The sequence below is a fragment of the Mobula hypostoma genome, chromosome 25 (assembly GCF_963921235.1).
Source record: "Mobula hypostoma chromosome 25, sMobHyp1.1, whole genome shotgun sequence".
NCBI classification, from domain to species: domain Eukaryota; kingdom Metazoa; phylum Chordata; class Chondrichthyes; order Myliobatiformes; family Myliobatidae; genus Mobula; species Mobula hypostoma.
In genome coordinates this window covers 11,894,236-11,920,541 of record NC_086121.1, presented here as the reverse complement: position 1 = coordinate 11,920,541, position 26,306 = coordinate 11,894,236, and the positions used below count along the sequence as shown (strand labels likewise).

The window sequence follows — 26,306 nt, the reverse complement described above, 5'->3', positions numbered from 1 at the left end:
TTGGTCTTTGACACAAATGACGACTTAAATTTCAATGTACAGGTGACAAATAAAGCTAATCTTTATCTTTAAATGCAATGCTGCTTAAGGCAGATTAAAGGGAATGGGAGATCTCGTTAACCATAGCTAACTTGGCAGATGGGATGGCGAAGTATAATGCAGAGGGGAAGGCACTGTCCAGAGACCTGTGGCTTGACCCCTTCTGGGAAGTGACGCATGTGGGCATCAGATGAGGTCAGGAATGGATTTGGCTGTGACCTTTCTTACTCCCAGTGGTTATTGTCTGGCCTCACCAAAGCATGCCCTACATACAGGGAATCACATCCAACAGCAGCCAATTCATCAAAGGAGCAGCAAACAAACACAGGGCAAAATTAAAGAGGTATAAAAAATGTTTTTGCAAGTATATCATAAATTTTATCAATAAATTCCTGTGAAGATTTAACATATCTTCGTCTCTGGGGTCGGAGGTCCATGGAAGTCCGTAGGTCAAGGATCACAGGTCAAACCCATGATCAGTGAGTACTGGGGTCAATGGAATCAAGGTCAAAGGTCAAACCATGATCAGTGATTTCTGAGGTCGTGACTAGGAATCAAACCTGTGATCAACGGGCCTGGGGGTCAAGACCCAAAGGTTAAGCCAATGAATAGAGAGTCATGTGTCAACACCAAGAGGATGGTGAAGTCCGAAGTCCAGCCGAGCTAGAAGTATAAACCCAAATGTACTAGACTCAAGTCACTGAGTCTGGAGGTAGTATACTGAAGGTCGAGTCCCCTGGGTGGTCTTGTCTGAATGTCAATAACCCAATGTCTGTAAGTTAGAGAGTCTGAGGCCCAGAATTAGAGGTCCAGAGGTAGCCTATCCAGGAGGTGGAGGATTGTCTGTGTGTGTGAGTGGGTAGGTGGGTGGGTGGGAAAGGGCCTTGTTTTGCTGTTGTCATCTTGTTTTGCTTTGCTTTGTTGTTGTTGTTGTTTGTGTTGTTCTGCTGAACATCATAAGCATGTTATGTCGGCGCCAGAATGTGTTGTGATACTTGTGGGCTGCCCCCAGCACATCCTTGGGTGTGTTGGTTGTTAACACATTTCACTGTATGTTACAATGTACATGTGATAAATCTGAATCGTTAAAACCTGAAAAATCTAATAATTAAACTGCTTAACTACCGTGAATTTTCAAAAAAGTAAAATGTTTAACAATCTTGCTTAATGTAAATGCCACCTTGGCCAAGATAAAGGCTCATCCATTGAGAATTCAATTCTCACTTTAGACTTTAGCTTCTAACCTATGTCCAGAACTGAGGGAGTGCTGCACTGTGAGACATGTCACCATTCGGATGAGACCAAAATAAACCAGGACACTTCACACTTGGTTGGGTGAAAGGTTAAGATCCAGTTCAGCTACGGATAGGTCACAGCGTTTACTCTGCCAGAGCGCCCAAGACAAATCGCGCCACGATGAGGACACCCTCAGGGTGGAGAAGTAACATCTTCTATTCCACCTGGGCAGCCTCCTACCTGATGGCATGAATATTAATTTCTCCTTCTGGTAAAAACCTCTTCTTCTATTTCCCACTCTGGCCTATTATCTCTTCTCACTTGCCTATCACCTCCCCCTGTGTCCCCTCTTCCTTCCCTTTCTCCAAAGATCCACTCTCCTCTCCTATCAGATTCCTTGCCCTCCAGCCCTTTACCTTTCCTACCCAACTGGCTTCACCTATCACCTTCTAGCTAGCCTCCTTCCCTCCCCCACCCCCTCTAACTTTTTATACTTTTTTTTTCACCCTTCCTTTCCAGCCCCGAAGAAGAGCCTCAGTATGAAACGTCTCATTTCCATAGATTTTGCCTGGCCTGCTGAGTTCCTCCAGCATTTTGTGTGTGTTGCTTTGGATTTCCAGCATCCTCAGATATGCTCATGTTTAAAATTCTAAAATAGTTCAATCATTGATTTACAGTTTGCTGGACCTCGCTGTGTGAAGAACTGGTCAAAGCAACAACACTGAATCAATTGGTTGCCAGGCACTTTGGATTGCTGAGAGAATGTGACAGACCCAGCAAGTGCTTCCTTCACTTTTTAAAGAATAAAACAGGAAAGGTACCAGCATAGACAGGAGATTGGCTGACAGGCAGAAGGAATAAAGGAAGCCTCATCTGGTTGGCTAATGATTGTCTGTAGAGGTTCGCATTGGGACCGCTACTTTTCTTTTCTTTCTTTTTAAATCTTTTTATTAATTATTATTGAAAATCAACAACAGAAAAAAATGACATCAAAATAATCAAGATAACATATCCATATGTAGAGTAAAAGTTAAACTATCAACCAGGCTGAACAGTATATCAATGATAATCAAAAAACAAAGTATTAAAACTTTTTTTATGGAAAAAAGGAAAGAAAGAAAAAAAAAGAACCCTTACTAACTAAAACAGAGAAACCCCTAATAACTAAAAAAAAAGGGGGAGAAAACCCATTTGGAGCACAAACCCGGAGCTATGCGCCATACAAGCTTCCATTAAAAAAAGACATCAAACCGCCAACCAAACCCATGTAAACAAGCATCAGAAAAGGACCATCTGTATTAACTCAAGTCAAATGGTAATAACTTTCCAGGTTACAAATTAATGATCTGGATGATGGAATTGATGGCTTTGTGGCCAAGATAGGTGAAGGGACAGGTAGAGAAGAGGATGCAAGGATTTTGTAGAAGGACTTAGACAGATTAAGGGAATGGGCAAAGAAGTGGCAGATGGAATACAGTTTTGGGAAGTATATGGTCATGTACTTTGGAAGAAGAAATAAAACCATATCCTATTTTCTACACATGGAATAAATTCAGAAATCAGAGGTGCAAAGGAACTTGGGAGTCCTAGTGCAGGATTCCCTAAAGGTTAACTCCCAAATTGAGTCAGTAGAAAGGAAAAAAAATGCAATGCTACTATTCATTTCCAGAGGACTAGAATATAATGCTGAGACTTTATAAGGTATTGTTCAGACCACACTTGGAGTGTTGTGAGCAGCTTTGGGCCCAATATCTAAGAAAGGATGTGCTGGCATTGGAGAGGATCCAGGGGAGGTTTGCAGTTGTGATTTCAGGATGAAAGAGTTAACATATAAGAAATGTGTGAAGACTTTGGGCCTATACTCATTGGAGTTAGAAGAATGAGGGGATCTCATTGAAACCTACTGAATATTGAAAGGCCTGGGTAGAGTGGATGTGGAGAGGATATTTCCAATAACGGGAGAATCAATGACAAGAAGGCACAGCTGTAGAACAGAAGGATATCTCTTTAGAACAGAGATGAGGAGGAATTTCTTTAGCCAGAAGGTGGTGAATCTGTGGAATTCATTGCCACAGATGGAGGCCAAGTCATCGGATATATTTAAAGCTGGAATTGATTAGCTGTGTAGTAAGGGTGTCCAAGATTACAGGAAAAAGGCAAGGGAATGGGGTTGAGAGGGAAAATAAAGTAGCCATGATTGAATAGCCAAGCAGGAACTATGGGATGGATAGCCTAATTATGGTTCTATTTCTTGTGGTCTGTTTCATGGGGACATGAATATTCACATTACCTCAGATAAAGATCTCCAGGATCTCCAAATCAACTAAGCAGAATAATTAAGAATGTAGTATTGCATTTACTCCTCTGGTTCCTATTTTTAAAATAAACTATTTTTACTCCACGGTGGCCCATATACTGGGTGGAATATTGATCTAGAGTGTTAACATATTGGCAGATGGTGTCACTGAGTGGGTCTTTCATTGTGCCTAGTCTCCATCTCTGAAATGCGGAAATGCCAAGCTAAACTAAAATAGAAGAAGAATCATTGACAGCTAACTCCTACATGCCTTCTGGTGGCTGGTATAGAGAAAGACCTCAGAGGTATACAAAGAAAAACAAAGCAGCCTTTCATGTATATTCCGTCACTGAAGCAATATGGCTGCCTGTACCTCAACTCATCTCCCTTAATTTGCTCCAGTAGAAACGACCGCAGAGAATCCCCATTTTATGCTTTCAATGAAGCAGCCAGTTTTTGAGCCAGTTGTGTGAAGGTTCTCAAAATGTGATGCAGACATTACAGGGTCACTTTACAAAGGCATTGTGCCCTGTGGGGTGTTATGGTCACTGGGCAACTCCTTGTGAAATCCAAGCAGGTTCTCTGTGACCTTGTGGCAATCTCTTACTCTTATTGGCCCGTTTCTCCCACATGATCATTCTGTGTGTTGCTTGACATAATATATCTAGAGGAAATATATCACACAAGTTAAGTCAGAAGAAATTTTTTTCTTTGATCTATTACACATCAGAATCTCAGTGTTTTGGTCAAAACAGTTGTTTTCATATTAAAGTTTTAGCAAAAAATTAAGCTATATTGTTGAAATTCATTCTAACCTCAATTTTAGTTTCATATTGTGTTGTGCCTATACTAGACCTAACTTTGGTAATACTCACGGTCACAAGAAGACACTTAACTACAGCAAGACTCAGGGTCCCAAGAAGACCCCACTTTGAGAGAAGATTCAAACATCCCCTACCCCCCTCTATCTATTAGCTCAGCCACAAAAACTGCTCTGTAAATGTTTTAAACCAGTTTTTATAATTTTGTTCATATTGTAAATATATGCAGGTATTTATGTATTTATCCACATTTTATTCCACATCTGAACTTTAACTTCCAAATTTATTTTTATATAATTCTTTATTCCTTACAATTGTTGAATGATATTTTTGGTGCATGTCATGCCAACACACCACGGCAAATTCTAATACCGTGCATGTAAATCTATATGTCAAATAAAGTTGATTCTTGATCTTTTCTCCTGTACAATGAACAAGTAAACCCCTCAGAAAAATTAATGAACCCAGGATAATGGAAATTCCTGTAAGGTCCTGACTGTACTTCTTTAAATTGCTGCAACACACATCAAAGTTGCTGGTGAACGCAGCAGGCCAAGCAGCATCTATAGGAAGAGGCGCAGTCGACGTTACAGGCCGAGACCCTTCGTCAGGACTAACTGAAGGAAGATTGAGTAAGGGATTTGAAAGCTGGAGGGGGAGGGGGAGATGCAAAATGATAGGAGAAGACAGGAGGGGGAAGGATAGAGAACATCTACGCTCTGTCCGCCAGAGAAAGCAGGATCTCCCAGTGGCCACACATTTTAATTCCACATCCCATTCCCATTCTGACATGTCTATCCACGGCCTCCTCTACTGTAAAGATGAAGCCACACTCAGGTTGGAGGAATAACACCTTATATTCCGTCTGGGTAGCCTCCAACCTGATGGCATGAACATTGACTTCTCTAACTTCCGCTAAGGCCCCACCTCCCCCTCATACCCCATCTGTTACTCATTTTTATGCACACATTCTTTCTCTCACTCTCCTTTTTCTCCCTCTGTCCCTCTGAATATACCTCTTGCCCATCCTCTGGGTCACCCCCCCCCTTGTCTTTCTTCCCGGACCTCCTGTCCCATGATCCTCTCGTATCCCCTTTTGCCTATCACCTGTCCAGCTCTCGGCTCTATCCCTCCCCCTCCTGTCTTCTCCTATCATTTTGGATCTCCCCCTCCCCCTCCAACTTTCAAATCCCTTACTCACTCTTCCTTCAGTTAGTCCTGACGAAGGGTCTCGGCCTGAAACGTCGACTGCGCCTCTTCCTATAGATGCTGCTTGGCCTGCTGCGTTCACCAGCAACTTTGATGTGTGTTGCTTGAATTTCCAGCATCTGCAGGATTCCTGTTGTTTGTCTTTAAATTGCTATTTAAATCCCGGGAAATATGCAAATTTTCCCGTGCCAGTATTCGATTTTCAACAGCAAATTTAATAGTACTAATCCCCAGTAGCCTGTCTTATTCAACTGACTGCACAGCCTCAGAGAGGCAGTAATCATGAACTTTTCATCATCAGCCCTCAAGGCATCATACACAGTTAGATCATCAGTATTCCTTCCCACCAATGTCAACACCTCACACACTCTTTTAAGTAGATTATTACAAATTGTTCTAAATTAGTCACATCAACCCTAGTAATAAAAGGGCCTGATATTTTTTCCTGGGTTTACCTGAGGGAGAATTGTCCAAGACACTGGAATTCCCCACGGTGGCACAAGGAGGCCTTTTATGTCCTGTACTATTGTCCCTCATGTAGACATCTAACCCCCTCTTGAAAGCTTTAGATTAATTTGCTTGAGTACTGCTTCTAAACATAAAAAGATTAGAAAAGTTTAGAAAAGAACAAGATTTTGACTTCAGGCAACAGAGAGACAAAATAGAAAAGAAGGATAGTGATTATAGGACCGAAATCTTTATATTTTAATGCACACAAGATATGGGAATAAGGCCAATGATCTTGCAGCACAGTTAGAGATTGGTAGGTCATGGGTATCACGAGTTATCATTGAAAGAAGATCACAGCTGGGAGCTTAACATCTAAGAATACATATTGTATTGAAAGAACTGGCAGGTAGGCAGAGGAGATGGGGTGGCTCTGATGGTAAAAAATGAAATTCATAGTCATAGTCATACTTTATTGATCCTGGGGGAAATTGACTTTCGTTACAGTTGCACCATAAAGAATTAAATAGTAATAAACCATAAATAATTAAATAGCAATATGTAAATTATGCCAGGAAATAAGTCCAGGACCAGCCTATTGGCTCAGGGTGTCTGACCCTCCAAGGGAGGAGTTGTAAAGTTTGATGGCCACAGGCAGGAATGACTTCCTATGACGCTATGTGTTGCATCTCGGTGGTATGAGTCTCTGGCTGAATGTACTCCTGTGCCCACCCAGTACATTATGTAGTGGATGGGAGACATTGTCCAAGATGGCATGCAACTTGGACAGCATCCTCTTTTCAGACACCACCGTCAGAGAGTCCAGTTCCATCCCCACAACATCACTGGCCTTACGAATGAGTTTGTTGATTCTGTTGGTGTTTGCTATTCTCAGCCTGCTGCCCCAGCACACAACAGCAAACATGATCGCACTGGCCACCACAGACTTGTAGAACATCCTCAGCATCATCCGACAGATGTTAAAGGACCTCAGTCTCCTCAGGAAATAGAGACAGCTCTGACCCTTCTTGTAGACAGCCTCAGTGTTCTTTGACCAGTCCAGTTTATTGTCAATTCGTATCCCCAGGTATTTGTAATCCTCCACCATGTCCACACTGACTCCCTGGATGGAAACAGGGGTCACCGGTGCCTTAGTTCTCCTCAGGTCTACCACCAGCTCCTTAATATTTTTCACATTAAGCTGCAGATAATTCTGCTCACACCATGTGACAAAGTTTTCTACCATAGCCCTGTACTCAGCCTCATTAGATAGAATCCTTATTGGTAGTGTTAAAAAAACAAGGGTAAACGGTAGCCAAGATAAGAGGTACAAATTATGACAGGAGATAGGAAAGTCATGTAATAAGGGCAATGTTACAATGGTCATGAGGGATTTCATTTTGGAGGTAGATTGGGAGAATCAGGTTGGTGTTCGATCCCAAAAGAAGGAATTCACAAAATGCCTATAAGGTGGCTTTTTAGAGCAGTGTGTGGTCAAGTCCATGAGGGGAAAGGCAATTCTGGATTTGGTGTTGTGTGATGAACCAGATTTGATTAGAGAGCCTATGGTAGAAGAACCCCTAAGAGGCAGTGATCATAATATGATATAATTTATCCTGCAGTTTAACTGGGAGAAGCTAAAATCACGTCTCAGTATTACAGTTGAGTAAAGAGAACTACAGAGGCATGAGAGAGGAGGTGGCCAAAGTTGATTAGAAGGGGACATTAGCAGGGATGACAGAAGAGTACCAGTGGCTGGAGTTTTTGGTAGTAATTGAGAAGGTGCAAGATCAGTTCATCCCAAAGAAGAAAAGTCATTCTAAAGGGAGGATGCATTAATAGTAGTCAAAAGATAAAAGTAAAAGAAAAGGGATCCAATTAAGCCAAATATTGTGGGGAGCAGGAGGACTGGGAAGCTTTTAAAAACCAACAGGATGCAGCTAAAGGGCAACACGGTAGCCTGGTGGTTAGCGTGATGCTACTGCTGCTCAGGGTGTCAGACTTTGGAGTTCAATTCCGCTGTCCGCTGCAAGAAGTTTGTGCATGCTTCCCGTGACCGTTAGGGTTTCCCCCCGCAATCCAAAGACCTACCGGTTAGTAGGTTAAGTTGCCCTGTGGGCTGTGCAGTTCGTTGGGCTGGAAGGGCCTGTTCCACAATGTATCTCTAAATAAAATAAAATAATATTTTAAAAGCAACAAGAAAAAAAAAGATGAAATATGAAGGTAGGGCAGCAAATAATAAAAAAGAGCCTAAAAATTTTTTCAGATACTGTTTATAAAGAGTGAAAGAGAGGCAAGTGTGTACATCAGACCACTGCAAAATGATGCAGGAGAGGTAGTGATAGGGGAGAAAAGTCAGATGAATTTATTAAATATTTTGTGTCGGTCTTCACTGTTGCAGACACTAGCAGTATGCCAGAGATTCGAGAGTCAGGGGTAAAAGGAGAGCAGTTGCTATTACTAAGGAGAAGGTGCTTGGGAAGCTGAAAGGTCTGAATGCAGATAAGTCACCTGGACCAGATGAACTACACCCCAGGGTGCTGAAAGAGGTGGCTGTAGAGATTGTGGAGGCATCAGTAATGATTCTTTCAAGATTCTTTCACTAGATTCTGGTATTATTCCGGAGGACTGGAAAGATACTCCACTCTTTATAAAGGGAGCGAGGCAAAATACAGGAAATTATAGGTCAGTTAGACTGAGTCCAGTGTTTGGCAAGATGAGATTTCGGAGAACTTAGAAGCACATGATGAAATAGGACAAAGTAAGCATAGATTCCTTACGGGAAAATTTTGTTGAATTGTTTGAGGTAATAACAGATACAATAGACAAAGGAGAGGCACTGGATGTTGTTTACTTGGATTTTCAGTATGCCTTTGACAAGATGTTAAAGAAGATAAGAAGTTCAATTTGAAAGTAAGTTTGTTATCGAAGTACATGTATGTCACTACTGTATGTACGTTTGTACAACACTGAGATTCATTTTCTTGCAGACGTTCACAGTAAACACAAAAAACACAATAGATCAAGGAAAGACTGCCCCAACAGGATGGAGAAACCATCAATGTGTAAAAGGCAACAGACTGCAAAGAAAAAAAGAAATAATAATAATAAAGGAACAAATATCAAGAGCATGAGATGAAGAATCCTTGAAAGTAGGTCTATAGGTTGTGGGAACAGTTCAGTGATAGAGTGAGTGAAGTTGAGTGAAGTTATCCCCTCTGTTTCAAGAACCTTATGGTTGAGGGGTAATAACTGTTCCTGAAACTGGTGGTTTGAGCCCTGAGGCTCCTGTACCTTCCTTCCTGGTGGCAGCAGCAAGAAGAAAGCATGGCCTGGGTGGTGAGGGTCCTTGAAGATGGATGCTGCATCCCTGCGACAGCACTCCATGTAGATGTGCTCAACACGGGGGAGTGTTTTACCCATGATGGGCTGGGCCATATCCACTACTTTATGTAGGACTTTCTGTTCAAGGGCATTGGTATTTCCTTACTAGGCTGTAATGCAACCAGTCAATATACTCTCCACCACACATCTATAGAAGTTTGTCCAAGTTTTAGATGTCATTGCAATTCTTCACAAACTTCTAAGGAAGTAGAGGTGCTTCCATTGTCTCTTTGTAATTGCACTGGTGTGTTGGGCCCGGGACAGAACTTCTGAAATGATAACACCAAGGAATTTAAAGTTGCTGACCCTCTCTGTCTCTGATTCCTTAATAAGGACTGGCTAATGGACCTCTGGTTTCTTCCTGATGAAATCAATAATCAGCTCCTTGGTCTTGCTGACATTGAGTGAAAGGTTGTTGTTACACCATTCAGCCAGATTTTCAATCTCCCGCCTACATGTTGACTTGTCAGAAAACTTAAATACGGCAGTGAAGTTGTGCTTAGCCACACAGTCATAAGTAGAACAGGGGGCAAAGTACACAGCCTTGTGGTGCACCTGTGCTGATAGAGATTGTGAAGGAGATGCTGTTGCCAATCTGAATTGACTAGGTTCTGTGATTCAGGGAATAAAGGATCCAATTTAGATTGTATTCTCAGTTCCTTCACTTGCAGACAAGAACCCATGGTATTACAGGAAAGCTACCAGCCAGGACAGAAGTTTGGCTGACTGGCAGAAGGCAAAGGTTGGGTATAAAGGAGAACTTTTCTGGTTGGCTGTTGGTGACTAGTGATGTTCCACTAGGGTCAGTGTTGGATGTACTATCTTTCACATTGTACACTAATGATCTGGGTGAAGGAATTAATGGCTTGTGGTCATGTTGGTGGATGATACAAAGATAGGTGGAAAGGCAGGTTATGTTGGAGAAGTGGGGATCTGCTTTATATTATAACTGTGGGTAAGTACAGCATCAATGGCATATTTAAGTTTTCTGACAATGCCGGTGTCATTGGCTTAACCAATGATGGTGATGCACCGGCATATAGGAACTTAGAATAATAGAGGCCTATGCGGTAGGGAAATTCTAGGCAGTTTCTAGAGTAAGTTACATGGGCAGCACAACATTGTGGGCTGAAGGGCCTGTAATGTGCTGTAGATTTCTATGATCTACGTTCTATAAGTACAGGAGGTCCTAGTGCAGGATTCCATAAATGTCGCAAGGAAGGCAAACATAATGTTAGCATTTGTCTGAGAGGATTAGAATATAAAAGCAAGGATGTAATGCTGAGACTTTTTTAAGGTGTCAGTCAGTCCACATCTGGAGAGTTGTGAACAGTTTTGGGCCCCATATCTAAGAAAGCATACGCTGAATAAAAGGGAGCAATTGATGGCTTTGAGCCTGTACTCACTGGAGTTTAGGAGAATAAGGATGATCTCATTGAAACTTACTATATATTGAAAGACCTAGATAGAATGGAGATGGAGGGGACATTTCCAATAGTGGGAGACTCTAGGACCCATGAGCACAGCCTCAGGATACAAGAACGTCCCTTTGAACAGAGATGAGGAGAAATTTCTTTTACCAGAGCGTAGTGAATCTGCGGAATTAATTTCCGTAGACAGCTGTGGAGTCCAATTCAATGGATACATTGGAGTGTTGGCTGATATCTTTAACCACTTGCTTTGGCAGTCTGAGATACTCACCTGTTTCAAGCAGGCTTCAATTCTACCAGTGCCTAAGATTCTGTGGTGATCGCAGAATCAGAATCAGGTTTAATATCACCAGCATAGGTCATGAAATTTGTTCACTTAGTAGCAGTATTACAATTCAATACATGACAATATAGAAAAAATAAATAAGTAAGTCAATTACAGTAGGTATTTATATGTGTATTAAATAGTTAAATCTAAAATAGTGCAAAAACAGAAATAATATTAAAAAAAATGAGGTAATGTCCAATGGGTCAATGTCCATTTAGGAATCGGATGGCAGAGGGGAAGAAACCTGAATGATTATCAGGAAATCTGTCTCAGTGATTATCACTCAGTAGCACTTACATCCACAGTGATGAAGTGCTTTGAGAGGCTGGTGATGAAACATCAACTCCTGCCTGAGAAGCAACTTGGATCCGCTCCAATTTGCCTACCAACACAACAGATCAACAACAGATGCCATTTCATAGGCTCTTCACTCAACCCTGGGACATCTGCACAGTGAAGATACATTCTTCAGGATATTCTTCATTGACGACAGCTCAGCATTCAATACTATTATCCCCTCAAAAACTAATCAATGGCTCCAAAACTAGGTCTCAATACCTTCTTGTGCAACTGGATTCTCTATTTTCTACCTGCAGACCCCCCAAGAGGGCCAGAAGCCATTCCACAGTTCAGAGGAAGTAGCGCAAAATAACAATTTTTTGGAACGTATTCACAGTTTTCTCTGATTGTTATAATATTTTCATAACTCTTCTTTAGGGTAAGTTTATCATTTTTTTGTATGCTACAATCCCTTACTTCCAGTTTTTTTTTGTAAGTTATACGGTTTTTTGTTGTGAATTACATTATACTTTTGGTAGTCGGCATTATACTTTCTTTTTTCCTATATATATTTACAGTTCTCTGGGGTTGAATGCTCTGATTAATTTCTTTTTCTTTTATACGTAGAAATGGTTGGCCTGGGTTTTTTTTTTCAGTGGGAGGTTGGGGTGGATACTAATTTTACATAATTCTCTTTTGGGTGCTTTTTTTATTGTTACGAATTATATATTAGATTTGTTTGTTTCATACTGTATAAATCTCCATTTTGTTGTTGGGTCTTTTTTTCTGTAGTTTCACTGTAGAAACGCATTAAAAAAATTAATTAAAAAAAACACAGTAAGTACAAAATTGAATTGAATTGACTTTATTTTTTACATCCTTCGTACCATATCCATCCCACATGAAACGGACTCTATGAAACTAAACTCCAAAAAGCTACACTGTATATCAACAGCAATGGATTCAGACATCCATCATCCAACCAATTCCTTCCCAATCTAATGTATTGGTCTTGTGTCTACTCATTGGCTCCTTTGTCGCTGTTGATTTCCTACCCAGGAATATTGAGGAGTAAAACCAACAGGAGGCCTGCTAGACTTAACTGCAATTAAGGCTAGGCAAAAAGTGTTGGCTTTGCTAGTGATGTCCAAATCACAAAAACTGAATAAAGATTTTTTTAAATCTCACTTGAGATGACTTGTGTGAAAATTGTTAAGAAGAAAGAAAGTTAATTGTTTCCCAGTGGGTTCTTTTGACCTTGAGGTGGAAATTAATAGCACTTACAATTTGCAGATTCTTTCAGCTTTAGCGATTTTCTTGGAGCTGTACTCAAGATGCGCCCATTTACAGCAATTAGAATGTCGTTGATTAAAGAGATGGACCAGATTAAACACAGCACCAACAACATCTCTCATCTACACATTGTGGGACTCAGGCTGCTGTCCATTATCACTGCCCCTGTCCATCCACTCTTACTTTTCCAGATGGGGAGCATCAGATGAGTCAACCTTCCACAGTCAAGAGGCATCCAAGAGTGAGTTGCCTAAAGCACTGTATCTCAAGGCTCAGACAGCTCACTGGCTGATAGCCAGAAACTTTTGGAAATTATTCAAATAAATGTGAATATCTAAAAATAAAAGCATTATGAAAATGCACAAAATTAATTAAAAGCACATTAAATATCATGAATATTTAAAACCTTTGAAGTAAAGGAAGAAAAATGAGCCAAGTACAAACTGAGCATTACAGGGAGTATCTCTGTATGTCCATAACCACTCCCTGGGTAAAGCTGAGATCCAGCTGCATGGAATATCTGGACTATCTATTCAAAATTCTCCACCACAGGAATCAAGTATGAGGCATCTGACCTTCAGCTTTCATTGGAAGTTCAAGATGCATTGTGAATGCTAATGACTGACATTTCCCTTTGAAACCACCATTCAGCACCATTCAACCCCTTGTCTTACCATTTCAATTAGCGTAAAGCAGCCTCATAAGCAATTGTGCCCAAGATCTATAGACAGTATTAAAATATTGAAGGTTGACTCATCAATAACAGCATCTCAACACAAGACACTGCCCATAATCTTAAAATACTGATGGTCATCCCAGCAGTAGTAAGCAAGAAGACAGATGCTTCTATACTAAGATAAAGGTGAAATACTGAGGAGGGTAGGAACCAAAACAAAGCCAGAAAAAGCTGCCCAGCAGGTTAAACAGCATCTGAGGAGATAAAGAGAGGGTTACGATTTTAGGCCAACTACCCTTAATCAGAATGAAAAATCATCAATCTAAAACTTTGTTTTTTTCTTCTCCACAGATGCTGCCTGACCTGTTGAATATTTCCATCATTTTCCAGAGCACTCAGAGCCCCTGGCCTATCTCATACATAACAGCATGTCAATAAAACAAAGTCCTCTTAATGCTAAAATACCAAAGGGTATCTCTTTGCTGGCATTGAATAAGGTACACACAAAAAAGCACAAGGCAACAAATCTATTAGTCAACGAGAAAGAAGGAAGCTAATCTAATCTTGGCTGTTAAGAGGTTTGTTAAAAACCCTGCTACATTATGTTAACGAGCCTGCAATTTCTGAAACATTTTTCTTCATTTAATACAAAGAAAATCAACCAGGATTATAAAACGATCTTAAAAGAATACCAGTGCAGTAAGGAGAAGAGAAAGAAACAAGATTCATGCATTTACCTTTAAACAAAATGTTGAATTATACAACATGATTATAGAGAGGTAGCGAGTAATTCTAATTAGCTGTAGCAGGACTGTGCACTGGCTGCTGCCTTAATCCAATATTGTTTATTGTTCAGAGGTTCGTGTTCTGGTAGAGAAAACACTCTCAATCTCTCATGGTTCATTGGAGCAAGCAAAAATGGATATGCAAAGGTAAAATGGAAAATGTTAGTGAGAGTCTGAATTGCTTACCAGGATAGCTTCCATAAAAGCAATGTTTGTTCATCTGTACCAATATTTCCTGCAGTGGCATTGCATCAAATGTTGATAGATAATGCAACTGTCAAATGCCTTGGGACTACTAAGAGGTCAAAGGGTACTATATATTAATCCAATTTCTTCATTCGTAAGATTCATGCTTCTTTCCTAAAGATGTAGCTATTTTCCTGCTCCTCAGACCCTGCCTGCCCTGGAAAAGTCAACTCATTCTGAATGACAGTGTAGCTTAAAGGGAGATTTAATAGAGCTCATTCTAAATTAAGAAAGGTTTAAAAAGAGTAAATAAGGAAAACTTTTCCACTGTCAGCAAGATAATCAAAGGACACAGATAAAAGATAATTGATTACGAAAGAGAACTGATTGTTCTCAGCAAGAAAAATGGTTGTGGAGGCTGATTTTAGAGGGAATGAAATAAATACTGAAAAAGATCTATAGGACTTGGGGAAAGAATGGAGAAAGCAAGATTGACACAGCAGTTGTCTTAAAGATCCTGAAGGTATGAAAGACTTCCAGCAAAGTTCAATGCTGTCGAGGTAATAAATGTGCTTTCATTGTAATACAATCAGTGGCCACTTTACTAGGTACACCTGTACTTTTGCTGATTAATGCAAATAACTATTCAGCCAATCATGTAGCAGCAACTCAGTACATCTAAGCATGAAAACACCCCTGGCATCCACCAATCTCTATGTAAAAGCTTGCCCTAAGTTCCAATTAGCACTTATCTCCTCTCACTTTAAATGCATGCCCTCTAGTATTGGATACACTTTCTCAAGAATGCAAATGTCTAATCAGCCAATCGTGTGGCAAAAACTCAATGCATAAAAGCATGCAGACATGCTCAAGAGGTTCAACTGTGGTTCAGACCAAACATCATCATGGGGAAGAAATGTGATCTAAGTGACATTGTCCCTGGAACAATTGTTGGTGACAAACTGGATGGTTTGAATATCTCAGAAACTGCTGATCTCCTGGGATTTTCATGCACAATAGTCTCTAGAGATTACAGAGAATAGTGAACAGTTCTATGGGTGAAATCACTTGGTTAATGAGAGAGGTCAGAAGAGGATGGCCAGACTGGTTCAAGATGACAGGGAAAAAAAAAGTAACTCAAATAACCATGCATTACAACCATTAATGTGGAGAAGAGCATCTCTGAATGCACAACACGTCAAACCTTGAAGTGGATGGGCTACAGCTTCTGAAATTCAACTCCATTAAAGCTCATGTTTTCAGATTATTATCTAGCTGCACTACTGAGGCATCACTGCAGTGTTTGAGTTGCCCACTTCTATTTGAAATGGTCAACAGTGACTACAAAAAATGCCATATTAATTAAAATGGTACTATTCCTACAGATGGGACCTAATCACTAAAATATTTGAGGCAAGTATTTTGCAACAAGTCTTTCTGAATGTCTACATGTATGCCAACCCAAAAGAACTGTTGAATGGTTGCAGGTGGAAGAAATACTCCATGAGGTTTCCACTTTTAAGGAAATATTCGCTCCTTCATATTGATCCTATCTCTAAAGTGAGTTCTTATTGGAGGCACTACAACCTGCCTTGTTCCTTCAACCTCCGGAGCCACTGTAGCCTAGCGACCAAGTATCTCTTGGGATGTGTAGGCCATCACATTGCGAAGCTATGGGTTTGGTTATTAACAACCAAGAACTGACCTTATTCCCTGAACAGGACTGATGTTCCATCAAGCTGAATAATTCATGTGACGGTTCAGTCAAAGTGGAAGTTATTTGTTTCAGCTTTTCAAAGTCCAAAGTAAATTTATGATCAAAGTACATATATATATGTGTACCTCATGGTGATACAGCTGCCACTCCAGGCCCATTCAAAGGTGTACTTATTTATCTTTTATGCCTTTTTTTACCATCACAATTCAATAGTGGAATGGAAAAACATCAAGTACTGCAGGACTATCCCATCAGCGATTTGCTCAGTAGTGATGGAGCTGGACTTATTGCATACTGCTGCTATGTTGTCACCTAAACTTGCTATGCACTGTTGGACGGTGCGCTTTCCAATAGAAGGAATGAGCGATTTTGGTGTGATTGCAGGACCTATTGGACATTGGCAACGTAGAGCACTGCAAGTCTGGTTTACTGTTTCACTGAAAAGACCGACAGCGTGGGAACTGCACTTCCTCAATTGTGGCAAGGACTAGGCTTAGACTGCGGGGTCGCCTGTTGCAGACGCTGGAGGGAGGAGATGCCGAGGCAGTGTGGGACAGCCTCCGTGGGTGCACTAGAATCTGTTCTGGGTTGGGGGCGCAACCCCCTGATTGGTGCTGCCCTCCAGAATTCGCTCAGTGCTCCCCTCCAGTGTTCCCTTGTTGCTGCTCTCGAGTGTTCAGTCAGTGCTGCCCTCTGGTGTTCGCTCAGTGAAAGAGTAAGCTGGACACTCAGGGACTTTGGCTTCTTTTTCTTAATGACTGTATGTTTTGCAGGAATCTAAATCATATGTGCTATTTGTGACATGTGCCATGTCCAGTATGTGTACTGTTGGCAATGTATTTTGCACCTCAGGCCAGAGAAACATTTGGCTGTATACATATATGGTTAAATGATAATTAAACTTGAACTTGGTATCACCACACACTAACCTGAGATTTGTTTCCTTGTGGGCATTCACAGTAAATAGAAAATAAAGAGAATCAATGAAAAACTGCACCCAGTTTTATATTGCGGACATATAAAAAAGAGAAAAGAATAATAAATAAATAAATAATATTGAGGATGTGAGTTGTAGAGTCCTTGAAAATGTGTCCATAGGTTGTGGAATCAGTTCATTGTTGGGGTGAGTGAAGTTATCCACACTGGTTCCAGGAATCTGATGGTTGTGGGGTAATAACTGCTCCTGAACCTCATGGTGTGGTACCTAAGGCTTTTGTACCTCCTTCCTGATGGCAGTAGTGATGAGGGAGCATGGCCTGGATGGTGGGGTCCTTGATGATTGATGCTGATTGATGCAATACCGTGCCTTATGGATATGCTCAGTGGCAGGGAGGGCTTTGCCTGTGATGGACTGGGCTGTAACCAGGGTGAAAGAATAAAGAGAGAGGAGGTGGGAAGTGAATTCAGAAATTGGAGGTGCAAAGGGACTTGGAAGTCCTAGTACAGGGTTCCCTAAAGGTTAACTTGCAGGTTGAGTTAGTAATAAGGAAGGCAAATGTAATATCAGCATTCATTTCGAGAGGATAGAATATAAAAAGCAAAAATGTAATACTGAGACTTCATAAGGCATTGGTCAGACCATATTTGGAGTATTGTAAGTTTTGGGCACCATATCTAAGAATGGATATGCTGGCAATGGGGGAAGAGTCCAGAGGGGACTCAGGAGTGTTCCCAGGAATTAAAGGGTTAACATATTAGGAGTGTTTAATGGCTCTGGTCCTGTATTCGTTGGAGTTCAGAAGAATGACGGGGGGGGGGAATCTCATTGAAACCTACCAAATATTGAAAGGTCTAGATAGAATGGACATGGAGATGAAGCTTCAAATAGTGCAAGAGTCAAGAACCAGACGGCACAGCCTCAGAATTAAAACAAACTAGTGAAAGGTACCTCAGTGCCACTGATGAACTCTCAATATCTCTAATTTTGTATTCCTCACTTACAGCTTTCAGTTACCTCTAGAATTGTAGCCTTGTAAGGCCTAGGTAAAGTGGAAGTAGAGAGGATGTTTCCTATAGTGAGGGAGTCTAGGACTAGAGGATACAGCCTCAGAATATGAGGACATCACTTTAAAATAGAGATGAGGAGGAATTTCTTTAGCCAGTGGGCATTGAATCTGTGGAATTTATTGCCACAGACTGCTGTGGGGGCCAAGTCATTGGGTACAATTAAAGCAGAGGTTGATAGGTTCTTGGTTAGTAAAGGCATCAAATGCTACAGAGAGAGGACAGGAGAATAGGGAAAATCAATTAGCCATAATTGTATGGTGAAGCAGACTTGATGGGCTGAATTGCCCATTTCCACTCCAATATGGAATAAACACATTAGAATATGACAAGACAGACAAACCAAGCTGAAGCATTTACCATAAGTTTCTAGTATACTATTCATTATCCTTAGTAATAATTGATTGTATAAATGCTGTTCTTGGCACTAGTTAAATCCAAAGGAAGTCATTAAATATTTTTGAAACATTAAAACAGTTGTCAATTAGCTTCTAAAGAACATGTAATAACTTATAATAAGGTACAAAAGAGTTTCCGGAATTATTTGAAGAGGAAGGGAAATTTATTCTTATACCAACAATGGTAATACAAAGAAATGCAGTGATTTTCACCTGGCTGTTTGTACAGCTTGGCTGCGTGTGTTGCCACATCTCCCATGACAATATTGACAATATCTTGACTATAAAATGTTTTAGGATGTCCAAGGTCACAGAATAAACCACTTGGATACAAACATTTCTCCAGATGTCCATCTTGCTAGCTGTTGGGGTCTTCATCTCCATTGCTGAGCAACAAATAGGAAGAAATTATAAAAATCTGACTTAAACCTACTTCTCTGGGCCCACAGATAAGAAAGGCAGGACAGTCTACAATTAACCTGTTAGTTGGTGAATTCATCTGGGGATAAATTCCAATGCAATCCACCAGCCATAAGGGCCGCTTTAATCCCACTTTTAAAGTTCAAAATTAATTTATTATCAAAGTACATATATGTCATCATATATAACCCTGAGATTGATTTTCTTGTGGGCATGCTCAATAAATCTATAATAGAATAGGAATCATAATAGAATCAATGAAAGAATGCTCCAACTGGCCATTCAACCAGTGTGCAAAAGACAACAAACAGTTCAAATACAAAAATAAATAAATAAATAAATAAATAAATAAATAAGCAATCAACGTTGAGAACATGAAATGAAGAATTCCTGAAAGTGAGTCCATAGGTTGGGGAACAGTTCAGTGAAGGGGTAAGTGAAGTTGAGTAAAGTTACCGTCTTTGGTTCAAGAGCCAGCTGGCTGAGGAGCAATAACTGTTCCTGAACCTGGTGGTGTGAGTCGTGATGCTCCTGCACCTTCCTCCCGGTGGCAGCAGTGAGAAGACAGCATGACCTGGGTGGTGGGGTCCCAGATGATGGATGCTGCTTTCTTGTTACAAAGCTCTGGATAGATGTGCCCAATGGTGGAGAGGACTTTACCCATGATGGACTGGGCCATATCCACTACTTTCTGTAGATTATTTTTTGAAGAGCATTATTGTTTCTATACCAGGCTATAATGTAGCCAGTCATTATGCTCTCCACCACACATCTATAGAAGCTTCTCAAAGTTTTAAATGCCATGCCAAATCTTCACAAACTCCTAAGGAAGTAGAGGCACTGCTATGCTTTCTTTGTAATTGCACTTAAGAGCTGGGCTCAGGACATGTCCTCTGAAATGATAACTCCGAGAAATTTAAAGTTGCTGACCTTCTCCAACTCTGATCTCCCAATGAGGACTGTCTCATAGACCTCTGGTTTCCTCATCCTGAAGTCAATAATCAGCTCCTTGGTCTTGATGACATTAAGTGAGGGGTTGTTATTACGGCATCTCTCAGCCAGATTTTCAGTCTTTCTCCTGTATACTGATTCATCACCACATTTGATTCAGCCTGTGGCAGTAGTGTCATCAGCAAACACACTGCCACCTGTGCCGACAGAGATTGTGAAGGAGATGGTGTTGCTAATCCAAACTGATTGGGGTCCATAAGTGAGGAAATAGAGGATCCAATTGCACTTCAAAGTATTGAGGCCAAGGTCCTACAGCCTATTGATTAGTTTTGAGGGGATGATAGTATTGAATGCTGAGCTGTAGTCGATAAAGAGCATCCTGATGTATGCACATTTGCTATCCAGATTTTCCAGGGTGTAGTAAAGAGTTGATGAGACAACATCTCTTGTGGACCTGTGGTGCCGGTGGGCAAATTGGAGCTTGTACCAGTCACTTCTCACCAACCTCTCAAAACACTTCTTACATTATCCTTGAATGATGACTATTGAACTGACTTCTTGTATAATAAGATGGACTTTTAACTTTGTAATCGACCACGTCATGGACTTGCGGCTTACTGTCTGCCTGTACTTCACTTTGTCTGTAATTGTAACACTGTGTTCTTCAGTCTGTTATTGTTTTCCCTCAATGTACTGATGTGATGAAGTGATATAATTGATTGGCATGTGAAACAAAGCTTTTCACTGTGCTTTCAAAGTTCAAAGAAAAATGTATCTTCAAAGTACATATATGTCACCATCTACTACCCTGGGATTCATTTTGTGCAGGCATTCTCAGTAAATCCATAGAATATTAACCATAACAGAATCAACGAAAGACCGCCCAACTTGGTCAATCAACCAGAATGCAAAAGACAAACACAATTTGTGCAAAGACAAAAAGAAATAAATAATAATAATAAATAAATATTGAGAACATAAGATGAAGAGTCCCAGAAAGTGAGTCCATTGGTTGTGGGAACATTTCAATGATGGGGCAAATGAAGTTATCCCCTTTGGTTCATGAGCCTGATAGTTGAGAGATAATGACTGTTCATGAACCTGGTGGTGTGAGCTTAAACGCTCTTGTACCCTCTTCCTGATGGAAGTAGCAAGAGGAAAGCATGTCCTGGCTAGTGGGGGTACCTGATGATGGATACTGTTTTCCTGTAACAGTTTTTCACGTAGATGTGCTCAATAATGGGAAGGGCTTTATCTATGATGGACTAGGCTGTATATACTGCTTTTTGTAGGATTTTCCATTCAAGGGCATGGTGTTTCCATTCCAGGTTGTGATCCATCCAGTCAATATATTCTCCATTACACATCTATAGAAGTTACATGTGACGATAATGAACCAATTTACCAATTTCTCATGAGATACTGGACATAATTCATCAGGAAAATGACAAAAAAATCTGGGAGTAGGATCAAATGTAAAGATGTGTCATAGTTTAGGAGACTGATGAGGCCAAGCATGTACACTCAGTAATCACTTCATTTGATACACATATATACCTGATTGTTAATGCATATCTCTAATCAGCCAATAATGTGGCAGTAACTCAATGCATAAAAGTATGCAGGCATGGTCAAGAGATTCAATTTTTGTTCAGACCAACATCAAGATGAGGAAGAAATGTGATCTATGTAAGTGACTTTGAAATCGAAATGATTGTTGGTGCCAGATGGGGTGGTTTGAATATCTCAGAAACTGCTGATATCTCAGGACTTCCACACACAACAGTATCTGGAGATTACAGGGAATGGTACGAAAAACCAAAAACATCTAGTCAGAGACAGTTCTGTGGGCAAAAATGCCTTGCTAATTAGAGAGGTCAGGGGAGAATGGCCAGAATGTTTCAAGCTGACAGGAAGACAACAACAGGGAGGTACTACTGCAGTTGTACAAGGCCTTGGTGAGACCACACCTGGAGTATTGTGTGCAGTTTTGGTCCCCTAATCTGAGGAAAGACATCCTTGCCATAGAGGGAGTACAAAGAAGGTTCACCAGATTGATTCCTGGGATGGCAGGACTTTCATATGAAGAAAGACTGGATCAACTGGGCTTGTACTCATTGGAATTTAGAAGATTGAGGGGGGATCTGATTGAAATGTATAAGATCCTAAAGGGATTGGACAGGCTAGATGCAGGAAGATTGTTCCCGATGTTGGGGAAGTCCAGAACGAGGGGCCACAGTTTAAGGATAGAGGGGAAGCCTTTTAGGACCGAGATTAGGATAAACTTCTTCACATAGAGAGTGGTGAATCTGTGGAATTCTCTGCCACAGGAAACAGTTGAGGCCAGTTCATTGGCTGTATTTAAGAGGGAGTTAGATATGACCCTTGTGGCTACGGGGGTCAGGGGGTATGGTGGGAAGGCTGGGGCGGGGTTCTGAGTTGGAGGATCAGCCATGATCATAATAAATGGCGGTGCAGGCTCGAAGGGCCGAATGGCCTACTCCTGCACCTATTTTCTATGTTTCTATGTTTCTATAACTACATGTTACAACAGTGGTGTGCAGAAGAGCATCTCTGAGTGCAAAATACATCAAACCTTGAAGTGGATAGGCTACAGCGACAGAAGAACACAAACATACAATCGATGGCCACTTTACTAAATACAGGAGTTACCTCATAAAAAGTGCATTCCTACAAAATGCTGGAGGAACTCAGCAGATCAAGCACCATCCATGGAAATGAAAGGAATAAGGTGTTGCTTCTCCACTCTCAGGATGGCCTTATCGTGGTACAAGAGGAGGTTATGGATCAAAATGTCAGACCAACAATAGAAATGGGAATTAAAACATTGGGCCACCAGGAAGTTCCACTTTAGGCAGATGGGTGGAGGTGCTTGATGAGGCAGTCCCCCTATTTAAGATGGGTCTCAATTTAAGATTGACCACAGGTGGTAAGGATGGGTTCCCTCACCTCTGCCCCTCTGATCATCAACACAGGTGCCCCCCAGGGTTGCGTCCTGAGTCTCTTCCTCTACTCCCTTTACACCCACGACTGTGCTGCCACACACAGCTCCAATCTGCTGACCAGATTTGCAGATGACACGACATTGATCAGCCTTATTTCTAGCGGTGATGAGGAGAGGTTAACACCCTGACACAGTGGTGCCAAGATAACAACCTGTCCCTCAATGTCCCAAGAAAAAAGAGCTGATCGTGGATTACAGGAGGAATGGAGATAGGCTCACCCCAATCAAGATCAATGGGACTGAAGTTGACAGGGTGAGTAGTTTCAGGTTCCTCGGTATACACATCACCGAAGATCTCACCTGGACTGTACACACCGGCTGTGTGGCAAAAAAAAGCACAACAGTGTCTCTTCCACCTCAGGCAACTGAAGAAGTTCGGCATGAGCCCCCAGGTCCTCAAGACTTTCTACAGGGGCACCATTGAGAGCATACTGACTGGCTATATCACCACCTGGTATGGGAACTGCACCAACCTTGATCGCTGGGCACTGCAGAGAGTGGTACGGACATCCCAGCACATCTGTGGATGTGAACTTCCTTCCATAGAGAACGTTTACAGTGGCAGGTGCATAAAGAAGGCCTGGAAGATCATCAGGGACACCAGTCACCCCAACCATAAACTGTTTCAGCTGCTTCTGTCTGCCAAATGGTACTGCTGCATTAAAGACAGGACCAACAGGCTACAGGACGGCTTCTTTCTACAAGCTATCAGACTTATAAATTGACATGTCAGTACATTGCGACGGAGCCATAACGCAAAGATTTTTACTCCCCCATGCTGTGGGACGGATGTAAGATTTAAATAAATTCAAATTCACCAATGTAAAGTAGGCTGCATCAGAAGCACTGAATACAATAGAAAAGCCCGGAAGATTCACAGGTGAAATGCCGCCTCACCTCGACGGACTGTTTGAAGCCCTGTATAGAGGTGAGGGAGGAGGTGAATGGGTAGATGTAGTACCTTGGTGGCTTGCTGGGCTAAATGCAGGGCGGGAGGTTAGTGGGGAGGGACAAATGGACAAAGGGATCACGGAGGAAGCAATCCCTGCAGAGAACAGAATCTGATGAAAAGGTAAAGATGCGCTAAATGGTAGGATCCCATAGGAGATGACGGAAGTTGTGGAGAATGAAGTGTTAGATGCGAAGGCTCATGGGGTGATACGTAAGGACAAGAAGAACTCTATCACGGTTAAGGTGCCAGGAAGATAGTGTGAGCGTGGATGTCTTAGAAATGGAGGAGATGTGGGTGAGGAGAGATCAAAATGTGACAAATGTATTAACTTAATGAGGAAATAGTTGAAGAATGAGGTGAAGGAGGGAGGCAAACGATAGCTACCAGACTGTCAGGTTCAGTCAGCCACAGACTCACTGTCCCTGCTGTCGCATCTGGCATTGACAGTGGCCTGAGTGAACATCACCTGACCAACCAGCCAGCTGAGAGTACAGCTAGAACAGCAAATCAGCAGAGGGAGAGGGAAAGAAACAATGCTGAACCCACCACAGAAACATCACTGGTGATCAACACCTTCCTGTGCAGAGACTAACATGTCGGGCATTGTGTTGCATTGTCCTCCTTTATCTATTATTTGACTTCTGCTCTGAAAGCTTTCAAGGCATGTGCACGGTACTGTACATCAGCTAAGGGACAATTTTTTTTATGATTTGCTGTAGGGCTCACTTCAGCACATTTAATTGTCTACGCCTGCTTGCTGATCGGATGCTGTGGCAATTTCTCCTATACTATTAGAGTCCTTGATGTGTTCAGACTCTTGTGATGAGAACTCCTGGAGCAGGAGTTTATTCTTGCTGTGACCATATTTCTGGCAGATAAAGGAGCAATAAAAAACAATGTTCGACCCATGCTCAATCTGAAATTCTATTAGGACACAACAAGTGAAGCAGGAAGCCACCTCAGGAGGCAGTGGAGACATCGGATATACCAATAATTGATGATGCACAGAGCCGTGCACCCCACTTACAAGCTTGTCATGTCTCTTGGACCTTAACACCATAAGACATAGAATAATTAGGCTATTTGACCCATAAAATCTGCATCACCATTCCATCATACAGTTCTGAAGAAGGGACATGGCCCGAAATGTTGCCTATCTATTCATTTCCATAGATGCTACTTGATCTGCTGAGTTCCTCCAGCATTTTGTGTGTGTTGTTTTGAATTTTCAGCATCTGCAGAATCTCTTGTATTTATGATTTGCCATTCTATCATGGCTGATATATTATTCCTCTCAACCCCATTCTCCTGCCTTCTCCCTCTAACCTTTGACATCCTAATCAAGAACCTATCAAGCTCCACTTTGAATATACCCAATTACTTGGCCCTCACAGATTCACCACTCTCTGGCTAAAGAAACTCCTCCTCACCTCCGTTCTAAAGGAATGCCCTTGTATTCTGCCCTCTGGTCCTAGACTCCCCCATGATAGGAAACATCCTCTCCACATACACTCTTACTAGGCTTTTCAATATTCAATAGGTTTCATTAAGGTCCTCCCTCATTCTTCTAAACCCCAATGGGTACAGGCCCAGAACCATCAAACGCTGCTGATATATTAACCCTTTCATTCCTGGAATCATTTTCATGAACCTTATTTGAACCTTCTCCAATGATAGCATATCACTTACCCAAAGCTACTCATAATACTCCACTGGACCCCACCACTGCTGACTGTTGTATCCTACACACAAATCTGATACTTCTAGTCCAACATCGGTCATTTTTAATACCTTTGTCATCATTGCAGGTGTGCAGATACCAGCAAAGGGCACATAAAATATTACTAAGACTGGACTCTGGAGTGCAGGAGGGCATCAGGCTGGGTGAACATTACTTCAATTACTCAATGGTACAGTTGTGTAAACTTCTTTCTGCTTTGGTACAGTTCAATCAAGGCTTTGGTCATTTTCTTACCAATACATTGATGGAGCCCCACCACCTCACTGTCACCTCCGGCACCATCCCTCTTACTGGGATAAAGGCTGCCTCTTAAACTATAATGCTAAATTAATAATTTGGTATTACATTAATTAGTTAAATTTAATACTAATCCTCAGTTCCTATTCTCCTCTGACTTTATGAAGTACTTCATTAGTTATAAAGCACTTTGGGGCTTTATTAGGTCATGAAAAATGGTTTATAAATATCCTCCTTGTCTTTTTCCCGTGGTCCCTCTGCTCTCCTATCAGATTTTTCAGCACCTTACCTTTTCCACCTATCGCCTCCCAGCTTCTCACTTCTTCCCCCCCTCTCCCACCCACTTACCTTCCCTCTCACCTGTCAGCTTCATGCTTGTACTCCTCCCCCTCCCCACACCTGCCTATTCTGGCTACATCCCCCTTCCTTTCCAGTCCTGATAAAAGGCCTTG

At 41.4% G+C, this 26,306-nt stretch overlaps 1 protein-coding gene across 2 annotated transcripts in view; it reads right to left on the bottom strand.

The window, feature by feature from the left end:
• Positions 1-26,306, bottom strand: part of LOC134337779 (probable G-protein coupled receptor 153) — a 115,849-nt gene that overhangs the window by 73,494 nt on the left and 16,049 nt on the right. Inside the window, exon 1 of one of the 2 annotated variants that reach the window (XM_063033016.1) lies at positions 14,410-15,298. The exons of the other annotated variant lie outside the window; for it this stretch is intronic. The gene's annotated coding sequence lies outside the window, so the exon portion shown is untranslated. Of the gene's footprint in view, positions 1-14,409; positions 15,299-26,306 lie in introns of those variants that run through there. 2 annotated transcript variants of the gene reach the window in all.